The sequence below is a fragment of the Gorilla gorilla genome, chromosome 9 (assembly GCF_029281585.2).
Source record: "Gorilla gorilla gorilla isolate KB3781 chromosome 9, NHGRI_mGorGor1-v2.1_pri, whole genome shotgun sequence".
Lineage (NCBI taxonomy): Eukaryota > Metazoa > Chordata > Mammalia > Primates > Hominidae > Gorilla > Gorilla gorilla.
This window is the reverse complement of record NC_073233.2, coordinates 89,133,284-89,149,293: the sequence shown is the minus strand read 5'-3', so window position 1 is coordinate 89,149,293 and position 16,010 is coordinate 89,133,284. Positions and strand designations below refer to the sequence as shown.

The window sequence follows — 16,010 nt, the reverse complement described above, 5'->3', positions numbered from 1 at the left end:
TTTCATTTTATGGCTCAACTTCCTTATTTGCTTCGCAAGTGTCTTAGGCTCCATTGCTAAGTTGCATTCATCTTCTCGTTGTCTGAACCTAGGAGTTGTTTCTCTCTCTTTTTATTTTTTCTTTTCTATCCGCACTTAAGAAAGTTCAGAAGAAAACATGTTATACTTTTTTAAGTTTTAGCTTTTTTGCAAAGGTGGGTGGTAAAGAACTCTCAGATAGCTGCTGTCTGTGGAAGAAGAGGATTAAAAAGGCTCTAATTCTAGTGGAATCTCCTAGATATAATCATGTCACTAAGATATGATCATAACAAATACAAACTATATTGAGAGCAGCCGTTAAAAATCGACATTCATATAAATCTTTGTTCTATATGGTCTACTTATCTATCTTATTAAAATGGCTGAATTTATGAGGATAACATTTATACATATCTTTATTTTTTATTTTATTTTATTTTATTATTATTATACTTTAAGTTTTAGGGTACATGTGCACAATGTGCAGGTTAGTTACATATGTATACATGTGCCCTGCTGGTGTGCTGCACCCATTAACTCGTCATTTAGCATTAGGTGTATCTCCTAAAGCTATCCCTCCCCCCTCCCCCCACCCCACAACAGTCCCCAGAGTGTGATCTTCCCCTTCCTGTGTCCATGTGTTCTCATTTTTCAGTTCCCACCTATGAGTGAGAATATGCGGTGTTTGGTTTTTTGTTCTTGCGATAGTTTACTGAGAATGATGATTTCCAGTTTCATCCATGTCCCTACAAAGGACATGAACTCATCATTTTTTATGGCTGCATAGTATTCCATGGTGTATATGTGCCACATTTTCTTAATCCAGTCTATCATTGTTGGACATTTGGGTTGGTTCCAAGTCTTTGCTATTGTGAATAGTGCCGCAATAAACATATGTGTGCATGTGTCTTTATAGCAGCATGGTTTATAGTCCTTTGGGTATATACCCAGTAATGGGATGGCTGGGTCAAATGGCATTTCTGGTTCTAGATCCCTGAGGAATCACCACACTGACTTCCACAATGGTTGAACTAGTTTACAGTCCCAGCAACAGTGTAAAAGTGTTCCTATTTCTCCACATCCTCTCCAGCACCTGTTGTTTCCTGACTTATACATATCTTTAAAAAAAAAAATTCTATAGCTTAAAGCAGATTCTCCTGTGATGGAAACATATTAGTGCAGCATTCATATATTCCTATCACAGATTTGGATCCGAATAGCACACAAATTTATTGGTTCACTTAATCAAGTATTTATTAAATTCATACTATTTCCTTGCAAAGTATTAGCCACCAAAAATACAGAGATGACACAACTTGTGCTCTTGAGAATCTCAAAGACTAAAAGGGAGAAATGGGGTCAAATAAGGTATCTCTTACATGGTGTGATGAGTTCAATGTAAGCAAATAGTGGGGACTGCAGAAAGCAAAGCAACTTCAGCTGGAGTTCAAGGAAGATTTTTTTCTACATTTGATGGTTACCTGTATCTTGATGTGTCAGAAAGAATTATAAAGATAAAGTGAGTCAGTAGGGTGCCAAGCTAAAAGGAGTAAGTAGCCCAAATGTGATATGGCCTGGCATGTTCTGAGATCCGCAAAAGATTTAGGGAAGGGCATAAAGAGAAAAGAAATATAAGCCAAAACCTTGTATGTCAATTTAAGGAATTAGAACTGTCTTGCAAATGGAGAATAATTAAATGCTTTTACTTGGAAAAGAAGCAGTTCAGATTTACATGAAAACTTGTCCATCAAAACACCTCAAACTAATGTCTAAGATCCACTTCTCATACATATCAAATGTTTTGCTTTGTTTCTTAGCCATAGATTTCATGCCCACTTTCACAGCAGTCTAGCAAATGTGTAGTCAGATGCTGCACAGATGTGCATGTATGGGATGCATCAATATAATGCCAAGTTTTACCTAAGAACATCTGTTTCTGGCTTCATGAAGGTCATTTACAAAGAGGAACTGTACAGACTCCTTAATCATCTTGCTATATATATCCTGAGCTCCTTGAAGGAAGGGATTGTGTTTGAGTCATTTTTTCATCCTCAAAACTACCACATTGTCTTGAACATAGTAGTTATAAATATTTGAATGGATGAATGAACTAAGAAAATATAAAATACAGTGAGAAGCGTAGGAAGCTAGTTTCAGCAAATTGGTTTTATCTCTATATCCTATTTCATATTCATTGAAAAGTTCTGTCCCTTCTGTTAGCACAGCATTTGTTTTTGTCACATGGTTTATCAATGTTGCTAATCAGCTGCTAATTAGCTGCCAATTCTTGTGCAATTTAGAAGAAAAAGGCGGAGAAGGGCTGTTCAAAGGAATATCCCTCAATGATCTTGCCTATTTGTTTTACATGTCCAAGGTCCCGTAGTACAGAGATGTTATACATACATTACCACAGGCTCAATGAGTATGGCTAGGAGTAGATTATGACTTGATTCAAAATTACTATTAGAGTTTTATAGAAGAAATATTCTTTCTCTGTCATAAAGGCAGTGTTTTAGTGAAGGAGGCTCTAGGTTATCATAGCATCACTTAATGGGAAAAATACACAAACATTCCCACACATAAACAATGGACCCCCAATCATGGGTTTGAATCTTAGTTTTGCTATTTACTAATTGTGTTACCTTGGCCTAGTTGCTTCACGTTTTTTATCTCATCTATAAAATGGGAATGTTTGCCTCTAATGATTTTTTGCAGTGAAGAAATACAGATAACATAGGTAAAGCATTAGCAGAGTCTTTGCATACGAATGGATCTCAAAAATGATTTTTTTCTTTCCTATAATGATAAAGCATAGTGTGTTTTTATAAATCATGCACTCATTTCTATGCTTATCTTAATAACACAAACATGACATATTTTCTTCTGATAGTTCCCTCAAAGTTTCTCTACTAGCATATTTTCAGATTTTTTCTAAATCGTATGGTCCTAATTTATCCAATTTCTTTCATGAAGCTCTGCCTCACTAAAATGTGTTCACTTTTTGCAATCAAAGCATATATCACACAACTTAGCTGTTTAATGTATACTCCTTGTAATTTAATGAATTATCCACTAACAGTCTTAAGTAAATTTCAAATTATTGGGGTGAGAGAGAGACCAGTTCAATTAAAGCCTATCTTTTTCCCAGACTACTTGGTAGCTCTAAATTGATTAAAGATAGGTGATTATTTAGGAAACTCATTGGGCTTACAGTAGACAGAGGCAGAGATAATAAGGTTTGTGTAATATTCCATATGTCACTCTGTACTTCCAAGCCCCCTTTCATTTTGACTGGGCCATTTGACTGTTTTGGCCAATGAACTATGGACTGCAATGTGTCATTTCCAGCTTGAGGCAGCGAGACACTCAAGTGCTGTTTCTCAGTTTCTCCCTTCCCCTACTTTGATAATCAAAGAGCTGGCAAATTCTAAGTGTTGTAACTGGAAGGCGGTAGAGACTCAGTCTGGTTCCCTTAGTAACCACATGGAGTAGCTTCTTTGTTCTAATTTTCCCAATCCTTTCTGCTCCTCAGTAGACATGTACTGTGATTGAGCAAGAAATACTTGCTGTATTAAGCCATTGAAATTTAGGGTCAAATTTATTACTGTATCATAACCTAGTCTATCCAAATTAATACCTTCTTCAAATATATTTTCCTTTTAGGAAATGATTACTCCTCTACCATTACTGACAAATATATTGAGGTAAAGAACTGATAACCTGGTATTTATTTAACTATAAGTATTTTGATAGATAAACACAGTTATGCGTCACTTAACAATGGGGTTGGGTTCTGAGAAAAGAATCCTTAGGCATTTTTGTCCTTTTGCAATTATCATAGAGTATTCTTACACAAACCTAGATGGTATAGCCTCCAATATACCTGGGCTATATTGTATAGCCTATTGTTCCTAGGCTACAAACTGTAAAACATGTTACTGTACTGAATACTGTAGGCAATTTTAACACAACAATATGCAGTGTTTCTTAGAACAGAACATTCTTATGCCTATCCTCATTTGTATATAAACAAATGAGCATACTTACATCCAAAAAATAATCTTTATGCTACTATTAAATAAGAGTGTAAGGATTTTTTTGTAATTTTATTTTTAAATATGTAAAAGAATTTGAGTTTACTGTAGTATTTTCCACACTCAGTTCATCATAATAATCATTTGGTGTCTTTCTTAAAATATATAGATACTATATTTAGGTCCCACCCTAGTCCCAAATAATTAGAATTTACAGAAAGACAGTACAGAAAACAGCTTTCTAAAAAGCACCTCAGGCTAATTTTTTTGTCAAGAAAGTTTGAAAAATATTATTTTACTGTGGAGTGGAGGGTGATAGTCGGGGTTTGATAAATGAATTGCTAACACAAAAGCACTTTATGAAAATAGTTTATAAAAGTAGTGCTAATTATGGTATAAAAGATCAGTTAAAGTAGACACTGTCTAATTAATAGGTCTTTACAATCCTGTATATAAAAAATTCTGTGACACCACATTACAAGCATATAATTAATGTTCTAAAACTTACAAATGTACTTTCACATATATTGCTTTATTTCATATGATTTCCATATGGTTAAATAATATTACTGTAATATTCTGTCTATAGATAAGAAAACCTAGGCTCTGATTCACGATGTTTTGCTTCATATTCATACAACCAAAGGCTTTTCTAGTAAAGTGATGTTTGAATAGAAGCCTAAAGATAGTCACGCTTTAAGGTGGTCAAAAAAAGGAGAAATGTTGGAAAAATCATCGACATAATCTTGGAAATATTCTGAGTTAATCGATTCTACTCGTTTCCTAAGATTGGTCATTGTCTCTCTTAATTAAGGGTAAGAATTCTTCAGGTGGTGTTTGAGAGTCGATGACATTTCCTAAGAGTTTAAGAGTGATAAAAATCATTTGCTGTAGAGTCAGACTGTCCCAGTTCAATTCTTGGTTCTGTTCCTTAGCAGTTGTGTGGCTTTGGGGTTGTCACTTAATTTCTCTGTACTTCAGCTTCATTATGTGAAATGGTAATAATATTTAAACCCACATTAGGTTGTGTAAGGATCAATTGGGCAATAAGTGTAAAACACTCAGAAGAGCACTGACATGTAAATATTCAATAAGTGTTGCTTATTTCATGGTTGGAGACACTAGCAGGCTCTGGCAATCTCTTTTTCTGTTTGACAGGGAAACAAGAAACCCATTTATGATGTTTCCTACATTACAGTCTCAACCTCGTGCCTTGTTCACAGCAGTTGACTAAACTATGTTGAACCATGATGAATGCACAATGGTTCTCAAGCTTTTGGGTGCATCACAGTCACCTGGAGGCATTGCTACACCACAGATCCCTTTGCTCCACCCCCAGAGTTTCTGATTCTGGTAGTCTGGATGATGCTGAGGTTCCTGCTTTCAAACCATGCTCTGGACATGGAACGGACAATCAAATCAGATTATGGAGAGATTTGAAAAAAATTTTAAGGGACCTGGGCTTCCTACTGAGGAGTTAGGGAATGGCAGAAGGCAAAACAATTAAATGAATGCTGCCACTATGTCAATATTTTATTAAATGGTATATATATATATATATATAGTTTTAACTTGGGCATGCCTATTCTTAGTAATATTTTCTAAGTTTCTCTGCTATATTTTACCTTCTCAGAATACTACTATTCTTATTTGTCATAGATCCCAGGGCCCTGTGTCACTATTAGTGTGATTTGGTGTTTCTCTGTCCTTAGAACAAGGATTAAGTTTCAGTAAGAATAAAAATCACCTGAGTGGTGGTTAAAATGCTGATTTCTAGGGGGCAAATTTGACTCAATAGGTTTGGCCAAGAGCCCAAAACTTATCTTGGACAAACCACATTAATCTGATGCAAATGATTTGTGGCCCACATGCGGAAATTCCCTAGATTTTTTTGTTCAAATTCCATCTGCTGTTGAAGCAAAACTGACTATTGCATTTTTTCATTTTTAAAATGTAATTTTTATTTTTAGGTGACCTTTCAGTCCAATTTGTTACATTTCATTAAAATCTGCTTGGTCTACGTCTTTTTTCCAATTTCAGCATTTGGTATAAGACATTTACAGAAAAGTGACTTGAAAGCAATTTAACCACAAGTTCAGCCAAATTAATTTAAGGAGAGTTTAGTAAACAGCCTTGCTTTCTGTACTTAAGTGATCAATTTCAACACCTGCTTTTCCTTCCAGATGGAGTTAATTAACATTAAAATTATTGCCTATAGCAGAGCCTTTTTTTTTGATAACTCGCAGCCTTCCAGCTGCATCCAGATTCCTACACTTCTGAAAATTAAAAACAACATGAGACGCAAATTTATTGTTGAACTGTTTCAAGATATGCACATAAATACAACCTTGGAAGAAAGAAAACTTACATGTGCAAAGTGGATACTACATGTCAGGCATTTTAACATATAAGATCTGGTAAACTCCTCATAACTATCTCAAGAGGGGTGTTATTCTACACACACTTAATATATAAAGAAACTGAAAATTAGAAAAGTTTTGTAACTTTTTGGATGTTATGCAGTTAGTAAGTAGCAGAGCCAGAATTGCTATTTAACCAAAGTCCACATTTTGTCTACGATTCTAGGCTAGGCTTAGACTGAGGTGACAATTGGAAATTTTAAAAAGAAATCCCCAGGGAGTATGAGTTAAACTAATTGGTGTGAGGTAGTTTATACTGAGATAAATGTTGCATTTTAAATATTATGAATTATGTATACATATATACGTCTACATAAAATGCCCGTGAAGCTCCATTGTGATGTGGTGACACTTAACTATTCCATAATCATAGTTCACTAAGAGCACTGAGAACTGCTTATGTGTCAGACACCAGAGTAGGGGTTAAGAAGAGATCAAAGCCAAGGAAAGGTAAAACGATTATTACAATGGAGTCTACAGTAATGAGAGTAATGAGGTATAGTTATAGTGAGTTCAAAAAATGAAGAGGTATTTAGTGAGGAAGTGGTATTTTAGGTATAAACAGTTGTTCCTCACATTTCTCATTAAATCTTTCCATAATCCTCATTTTAAAGAGGCATTTTGCTGATTTATAACTGTTCTTTATAAAAGGTAGCTTTATAAGTAAGTTTGGAATAAATAACTATAAATAAGTTATTCATTCAGCTTTTTTTCCCACTGAATTTCATGGTACCAGTCCAATTCATTTAAATGTTACAATAGAAGAAATATCTTTTAAAAATACCTGAAATACCCAGCACTTTCTAGTGATTGTGAGTGAATAATACAGTTAAGAACATTGTCCATCATCATCTTATAGAAGATCCATTATCTATGGAAGGCTTTCATTAGAAAAAGCCGTGGCTTTTTCAAATAATTTATTGGTGATGGGGACTATTAGAGAATGTAGTTAATATACTATTCTAAGGGAGATATATGATATACACACATTTATATATTTACATACACACATACGCATATCCACAGTCAAGTCTATTTGCAGTAGTTATGTCTATGAAGTCACCATGAATTAGCACATACTGAACCATTGCTCCTGTGGGAAATATAGGACTAGGTTCCTGCCAGCCCGAGATCACAACATTGTTGTCAACTGACATACAAAATTTTGTTTTATGTGTAAGGATACATTAATTAGTATATATTGTTGATTCATAGACATTACACTTACAGTAACCAGCACTATACCTTGTGCCTGAACAAAGCTTACCTACCACACACATTTTCTCCATAAGGCACATCACAGCCTCCTTGTGCTCAGAGTGTGATAAAGCATTTCAGCACTACACTTGGGAGCCACTTTTAACAGTAAAATCATCAACAAAAACACAAAAAATGAGAAAAGTGTGACACTAAATAGACCTTGAAAAGGACACTTGTGTCCAGTATGAGAGCTGAAACAAGAAGGTAGACCATTGCCTTGTTCAGCCTCAGGGAAGATACGTTGTTGGGTAATTCAGAATTTTTGCCATTCTGCATGTACCCACAAATGACCTCAAAAGTGCCACAAGTATTGATTTTGGGGTTACAAATAAATTTTAGCCAATCTGAAGTTTACAAATATCAAACATATAAATAACAAGAATAGAATATACATAAACATATGTCACTTTAAGTTATTGTAAATAATCTCCTCCATAACCACAGTGTAACTCTGTAACTGTAGAAGGTCTCATCTTTTCCTTTAGGTGTATATATCTCACATGTACTTTATGTTTTTAATGTTTATAAATAATTACTCTCAGTCTCATATGTCATCATTCTGGGCTGAGAACTCCACAAGTTTTTATAGGATATTTTAAATCACACAGATTATTCTGAAGCTAAGGGCCCTAATAATTCAGTTCCTGTGGTTCTCTATATTTTATTGTCCACCAAGTATTAAGACTGATATTTTTGAGTTGGAACTCCCAATGTGTTTTGCTGGGAGTCAGCAAACTGGCCTGAAGCCAAATCCTAGTGAGCTTTCTATTTTTGTCAGGAATGTTTCATTGGAACACAGACACACCCATTTTCTTACATACAACCATAATTCAGTACTTGGGAAAGAGACTGCATGCCTGTAACGTCTAATACATTTGCTATCTGCCCCTTTAGAGAAGTGTGTCAATCCTCCTGTCATGACATATGGCTACAATAGATTTTTATCACATCTGCTTAGACAATTAAGTAGGCAAAGACTCTAATTGGAACTATTTTTTATCTTTAATGCAATTTAACCCTAGTTGATGCCTTCAGTTTACTCCTTTGTCATATATTTTGAAAATGTGTTTGTATAGATTTGCCTATCTATGGAGAATCTTGTTCATTCCAAATAATTGAATTGCTTAGTGTGATTGAAATGCATTTTGTCTGAATACCATATATTTAAATCATAGCTGAGTTAACGTAGCTATAAAAATATAATATGATGTCTAAGTTTACTATGAAATACTCAGTTTTTATATTTTTGTTTTTTCAGTGTCCATTTTGCTCGGAGATGGATGCTAAGATGTAAACTGACTGGTAAGTGATACCGCATTTATTAATAACTATGTAATTTTTGAAAGCAGAGATTCTGTGTTTATTCTGACACTCTGGTTCTTTTTTGTTTGGTTGGTTTTTGTTTTGTTTTGTTTTGTTTTGTTTGTTTTGAGACGGAGTCTCGCTCTGTCACCCAGGCTGAAGTGCAGTGGCGCTCTCTCTGCTCACTGCAAGCTCTGCCTCGCGGGTTCACGCCATTCTCCTGCCCCAGCCTCCCGAGTAGCTGGGACTACAGGTGCCCGCCACCACGCCCGGCTAATTTTTAAAAAATTTTTTAGTAAAGACGGGGTTTCACCGTGTTAGCCAGGATGGTCGCGATCTGCTGACCTCGTGATCCGCCCGCCTCGGCCTCCCAAAGTGCCGGGATTACAGGCGTGAGCCAGCGCGCCGGGCCCGTCACTCTGCTTCTTAAAGCTGGAAACCAAGAACTCTAACTTACAGGGATTGGAATATTCTGTTGTTTTCCTACAGATAAAGCACTGAGATAAATATTTTATTTTTATTTGTGCTCACTGAGCAGTAAGTTTAAACAGTTCAATTTGCAAAGTGGAAAAAATAATTAAATTATTTGGATTATAGTCAATGTTTGTGTCAGTCATGAATTAAATCTGAAAGGAAAACAAAGGTTCATATGAGTAAAAGGAAAGAGGAAAGATAGGGAAACTAACCTAACAGGAATTATCAGCCAGTAAGTTCTATAATCAATGTAACTTGCTTAGAGTTTATATTGTTTAAACTTCTTAGTACTTCATGAAAACGATGGAACATACCTCTGAAATTCATTCTTCTTATGTGTGGTTTCTACCTTATTCCATAGAAATACGGAAATAAATGATTTATTTTTGTTCTAGAATTTGAATGGATGACATTTTTGTTTCCTTTATGCACCAAAGCATTAGGTTTGCTAAGTTTGCAGCATGCATATTTAAAAATGAGTTATATATCAATTATGTTTTTCGATACATTTTAAATTCAATTGTTAATAATTGTCAAGGTTGCTAGAATCTGTGAGTTTTATTTGGGAGTTAATTTTAAAATACACATTTTTTGAGAGTTAATAATTTTAATGGCAGATGGTATTTTCTTTTGTTATTCACATATCATTCAAGTTGCAATAACCATAATTGCAAAGTTATGGGTTTTAGCATAAACCTAGGGAAATCTAGATTATTTTCTGATTTAATAATTTATATATTCTCTGGAAGCTCCTATGGATCTTTATAACTTAGCTGAGTGCCAGTACAACAGAAAGGATAGTATTCTTTACTTAAGTGATGAATAACATCTGGTAGGTTGTTCAAGAGGTATGGTTGGTGTTTGCACTTGTTCATTGAATAATAAAATACTTAACTGAATATCACATAATATCTTGGGAATGTCATTGGAAATAAAATTATATATATACTTTTTAAAATTATGATTCAGAAAATGTAATTTCCATTAATGTCTAAATGTATTTTTAATTTAGGCAGACATCTTAGCTATATATTTTTTATTATTTGTCATTTTATCATTTACATTTGAAATAGCAGAGACAATGTTATCTGATGATTTGAAATAAAATATGTGACACGCATTATATATTACCTTATCTGCTTGTTGCCATTCTATAAAAAAGTACATTTGTTCTCCCATAGCATCTCCTTTAAGCATTCATTTGGTTATTGAGACAATGCTACCTGATATCACCACTGGCAAATATGATAATGTCGAGCAATTATAATCTACATTCTAGGTATCAGGTGAGAACAGGCTGAAGTAAAAGCATTGTGAACTTTTAAAATGTCCTATGCAAACCGAGAAACATTAGGATAAATAAAAGGGAAGAAAGAAATAAATGAAAGCAATTAGTAGAAAATGCAGGGGTTGCAAAGTGAGAGATCAACTCACCATAAAAACTAGTTTTTTTTGTGAATATGCGATCTGAAAAATGGAAAGTTAGGCCATGTGATTATATATTTATTTAGTAGATTTTAACATTAATGTTATTTTTTAAAAGTGTAAAACATGTTAGCACTTTTTTTGAAAATATTTAGTGTATCTGTTTGTTGCCTTAACTGGACACTATTTGATTGGCTGTCACATTAGAGAGAACCATAGTACAGAAGACCACAAAAAAATGTTATAATGGAACTTTTGAAAGCTAGTATGGGAAGAACTAGTCATTAACTAGCTACATTGGTGACATTAAACAGCTATTGAATGCTGAACATTTAATGGGTCCAGAGTAGCAGCCTCATGTTTTGAATCCTTCACCTCCTGTATCTCAGAAGGACAACTGTTTTTAGTTACCAGTATTTCTGCATTTCATTTAATGCCATATTAAGAAATGCATATAAAACATTCAAATCTAAATGTTGAATCAGGAGAAAAAAATAATATTTGTGGTACTACACTGGAAACATGACAAACAGATTGACATGACTCAAGCAATTCATGTGAATGGATAAAAGAGTAAATTTAACTTTTATAGGTAAGCAGCTATTTTCCAAACTGTTATAACATGATGAATTCAAATCTCAACATTTGTTGCATCAAAGGCTTGCTCCTGGGCCTAAAAGTATTCCCTCCTGTAATGTAAGAATTTCTCACTGGTTTGGATTCTGATACATCTACCCTGATAAACAAGGAAATCATTTGTCTAAAGTCATTTGTTAAAATTTCCCAGCCACTCAACTCTTACTAAAATTCATTTTCTTCATAATGCTGCTTGTCAGTAACAAGTCTAAAAGGATGAATCAATGCACTAAAATAATCAACACTGCTTCAGGTTTACATTAGTCATTAAAAACTATGAAGACATAATTTGGAGATTGATAACTGCTATAAATGAGTAAAGTGTACTTATAAGTGACGTTTTGGCTGACACCCTGGTTTGGTGCAGAACCCTAAGCAAAAAGAAAGTACCTTAATAAATATTTGTTGATTTAATAAATTAATGGAGTATATTTTTGAAGTAAGACTCTGGGTAAAAAGAAAATAGTAATAGCGTAATTAAATTATACAAAGCACCATACTTAGTTTCAGTAAAGGAGCAGTATTGCATATGTTTAATAGTAAAGACACCAGATCCAGAATTTCTAATTGAAAATTCTGGTATATACAAGGTATACAAACTTGTGTCTCTCTATGACACATTTTCATCGTCTCAAAGTATGGAAAGACTGAATCCTTGTATTCTGCTTGGAGAGGTTCCTATCACACAGTAAACATTATATACTTATTGGCGACAGTTATTATTATTACCATTGTTGTGGGAGTTGGTGAAATTAGACGTATCTTTCATGATCAAGGAGTTTTTATTCTAGTAGGAGAGACAGATATAAACAAGATTAACTCTAATATAAATTATGATGTTTCCGAAATTTGAAATAGATGACTAGTGAAGATTTAACGAGTGAGAATTTGGACTTGTGTCATGAATGAGGTAGCTCTTTAACTGATTCCTGAATAATTTTACATTATATATTGTGAAGTTTCTCATGAATATTTCGGCATAGAAAATTGCAAAGACTGTATTCTGACAAAGATGAAGTAGCTAGACCTAAAGGGGCATGAAGAACCCACAAAACAACATTCACCCCTAAATGATACTACTCATTAATATATTAAATAATTATTCCATTAAAACTGATTTTATGCCATTTCCTGCTGATATTTACTTTTGAAACTGGCATTCAAGGCCATTCAATGTCAAAAGCCAACGTACCTCTCCAAACTTACCTTCCTATTCTCCACCTACCAGCTCCAATTTCATTTTATGCTCTAGACATTTTTTGTCTCCTTTTTCCCAAGCTCACCGTGGTTTTATACATTTTCCTTTCACCTCAAAGGCTCTTATAGCTAGTCCCACACTAGGCAAAATTCTAGCCTTCTAAAGAATTTCTTGTTCAAATGTTATTTCCTTTGTAAAACTTCCCCTGACTTTCTGCATCATTCCAAATTCGGCAGATAGAGACCAAACAGTGCCTCTTCTCTCCCCCTCACCAGACACACACCTGCACGTGCATGCGTGTGCACACACACATACACACACTCTACAAGGCAGTTATAGTAAAGTCTTAATTTCTTTAATCAGGGATAGAGAATATCTTATTAGAAGTGCATTTCGACACCCAGAACTGGAATAGATGGAGCTTACCTATGTGGATTCCCTTGGCTCTCCAAATCCAAATCCATAAAGAGTGAGGGCTGCCATGCAGCTGCCAGTGATATTTTCCACATACAGTAGAGTCTTGCTGATTTCAAAAGCTTAACTTCTCTTTTCACTTTTCACTACTACCCATGAAGAATTACACATACAATCTATATGCTTCCATTTAAGGAAAACATTGATTTCCTCATTCTGAACTAATCTCAGTAACAGAGAGGAGCTTTTACAACTTAGGGGAAGCAGGAATATAGTTCTGAGTAGTACTTGCATTGAAAGTTGCATCACTGCAGAAAACTCATTTTTCAAATGCCTCTACTCAGTATTAGACCTTTTATCTTCTAGCTCCCATAGCACTTTCTCTTTAATATGAGCTGGCCTCCAGGTTGGGGACTGGGAAACAGTAGCTAAGACATAGTTTTGACTTCATGCAGGCCTTTGTAGAGTAGAAAACACAAATCAATAGCAAGATAATTTGGTCATTTGTGTCACTATAGAGGCAAGTATTGAGTGCACTGGAATCATGTAAATAGGACATCTACATTGTATTAAAAATAGAGTAATTCAAAGAAGGTGACACCTGAACCATTGATATGAGTTAACTAGAAAAAGAGGTTGGAGAGAACATTCTAGTCATATTGGATACTGTGTAAAAGAGCCGTTAAATAAGAATACCTTCAATAATGTAATTCAGCATTTTGGTCTCTGTTCAAGACTGTGACATCTTCAATGTTAGAGAGCACTTTTGTACTTTGGAGTCCAACTTATAATAGGTGCTATTTTGGCAAATATTTTTTGAATTATTTACTGACTGTGGTCATATCACTCTGCTGGGTGTTCTATATAAAAATTAAAAAAAAAAACTAAAGTCCTGATTCACTGAAAATATTTTACACATGGACACATATGTGTGTGTGTGAGTGTGTGTGTATTGGGGGATGGATGGATAGGTAGGTAGGTAAGTAGATAGATGATTGATTGATGGATGGATGGATAGATAGATAGATAGATAGATAGATAGATAGATAGAAAGATAGAGACAGAGTCATCGCAGGCTCTTTTAACGTTGCAGTTCCTTAAGGATAATTTGGCCATGGAGTAACTCTGTCTTTTGGACTTTCACAATCTGTACATTTCTGAAAATTTTCATCTGAGGAATGGTACTTTCATTGGTGACATTTGAGTGATTATCTTATTGAGTTATAACACATTGATTTATATGAAGTGCTTTTTTAGGCGCTCGATAAATGCTTGTTGACTGACTGATATTCATAAACATTTAAGATAAGAACGATGTATATAGCAAAGTTATTTTGCCAACAGGAAACTAACTGGATACCAAGATTTGTATACAATGTAAATCATAAGGACACAAATGTCTTGCAACTGCCCGGAGGAAGCACACAGATGCACTTTTCCACGCAACAGATTCACTTTGCTGCAGCTTATGACTGAGAAAAAGGCTTCAGGCAGGACCAAACAAACTATTTCTGAGACTGACAATAGAGTAAATCCACATTGTTTTCTATATTTTTATAGCGTCAGGGAGTATGCCATAAAGCAGTGTCTCCATATCACAGAGATGGTAGATAAGAATGTGCACTTTGGAATCAAACAGTCCTCAATGAAATTGAAACCAAGCCTTCACAGTAACCGTCTGTGTAGCTTTGAACATGCCCTTTAATTTCTGTAAGGATTGACTTATATAGTATGTCAGCAATGCCTCCTATCCAAGATGTCCACATACTAATCCCTGGAACCTGGGAATGTGTTGCCTTACATGCCAAAAGGGACATTGCAGATGTGATTGAATTAAGGGTCTTAAGACGGGATGATTATCCTGGATTATCTGAGTGGTCCCAATGTAATCAGAACATTCCTTATAAGTGGTAGGCAAGAGTCTTCAGCATCAGAGAAATGACAGAAGCAGAAGTCAGGTTGATGTAGAACCATGAGACCAAGGAATGCCAGCAGGATCTAAAAGCTGGAAAAGGTAAGGAAACTAATGTAGTTTTATCATGTAAAAACAGCCATAATAGAAGACCTCCAGAGGATAATTCTGAAGATTAAATATGATAGTATATATAAAGAGCATTCAGCAACAGACCGTCAGGATTAGAGGACTGTAGAACCCAAGCACATCTCCAGTTTGTGAAACCTTTCTTTATTCACATAAATAAACTTTTCATCCTACACTGTAACCACATATTTTGTCCTGGAAATTTACTTATTTGATAATGTAGACAGTAATTTGACTTACCATGGAAAGGATAATAGAACCACCAAAATTATATATATTCAGACAAGAAAGGAAAGAAAGGTAGCATTTTAGAAAGCTTGGTTTACATCAACATATTATGCTATTCAATGTCTCATACATTATTTTAACAACCTTGAAAGAAGTGGCATTTTTTTCCATTGTTACATGGTAACCTCACACAGATGTTAAGAGATTCACCTAAAAACATAAATTTAATATAATAGGGCTATTAAGATGAGAGTAAGCTAACTCACAATAACTGAAAACTGCACAACCACAATATAGCACCAGCACTTGACTAAACCCAGGGACTCAAGCAGTAGTATCAGGAGTAGACCTTATTCTCCTCCTCTCTCCCTGCGCTGCTCTCCTTTGTATCATCTTTCTTTACAGACTGGCTCTTATCATTTGCACAGACCTACGCTTTGAAGCTTATATTCTACCAGCCTGGCATGACTAGTGGGAAGAAAACATCTATTTTCTAATCAACCTGGCCAAAGTCCTAAGCTGATGCTCATTGGCCTGGCCTGAGTCATGGACTAATCTGA

General features: G+C 34.8%; 1 long non-coding RNA gene across 1 annotated transcript in view; it reads left to right on the top strand.

Moving 5' to 3' along the window:
• The window catches only part of LOC134759294 (uncharacterized), a 1,134,411-nt gene that overhangs the window by 389,990 nt on the left and 728,411 nt on the right, over positions 1-16,010 (top strand). Inside the window, exon 2 of the long non-coding RNA XR_010135400.1 lies at positions 8,991-9,034. This is a non-coding gene — a long non-coding RNA (uncharacterized lncRNA). The remainder of the gene's footprint in view (positions 1-8,990; positions 9,035-16,010) is intronic.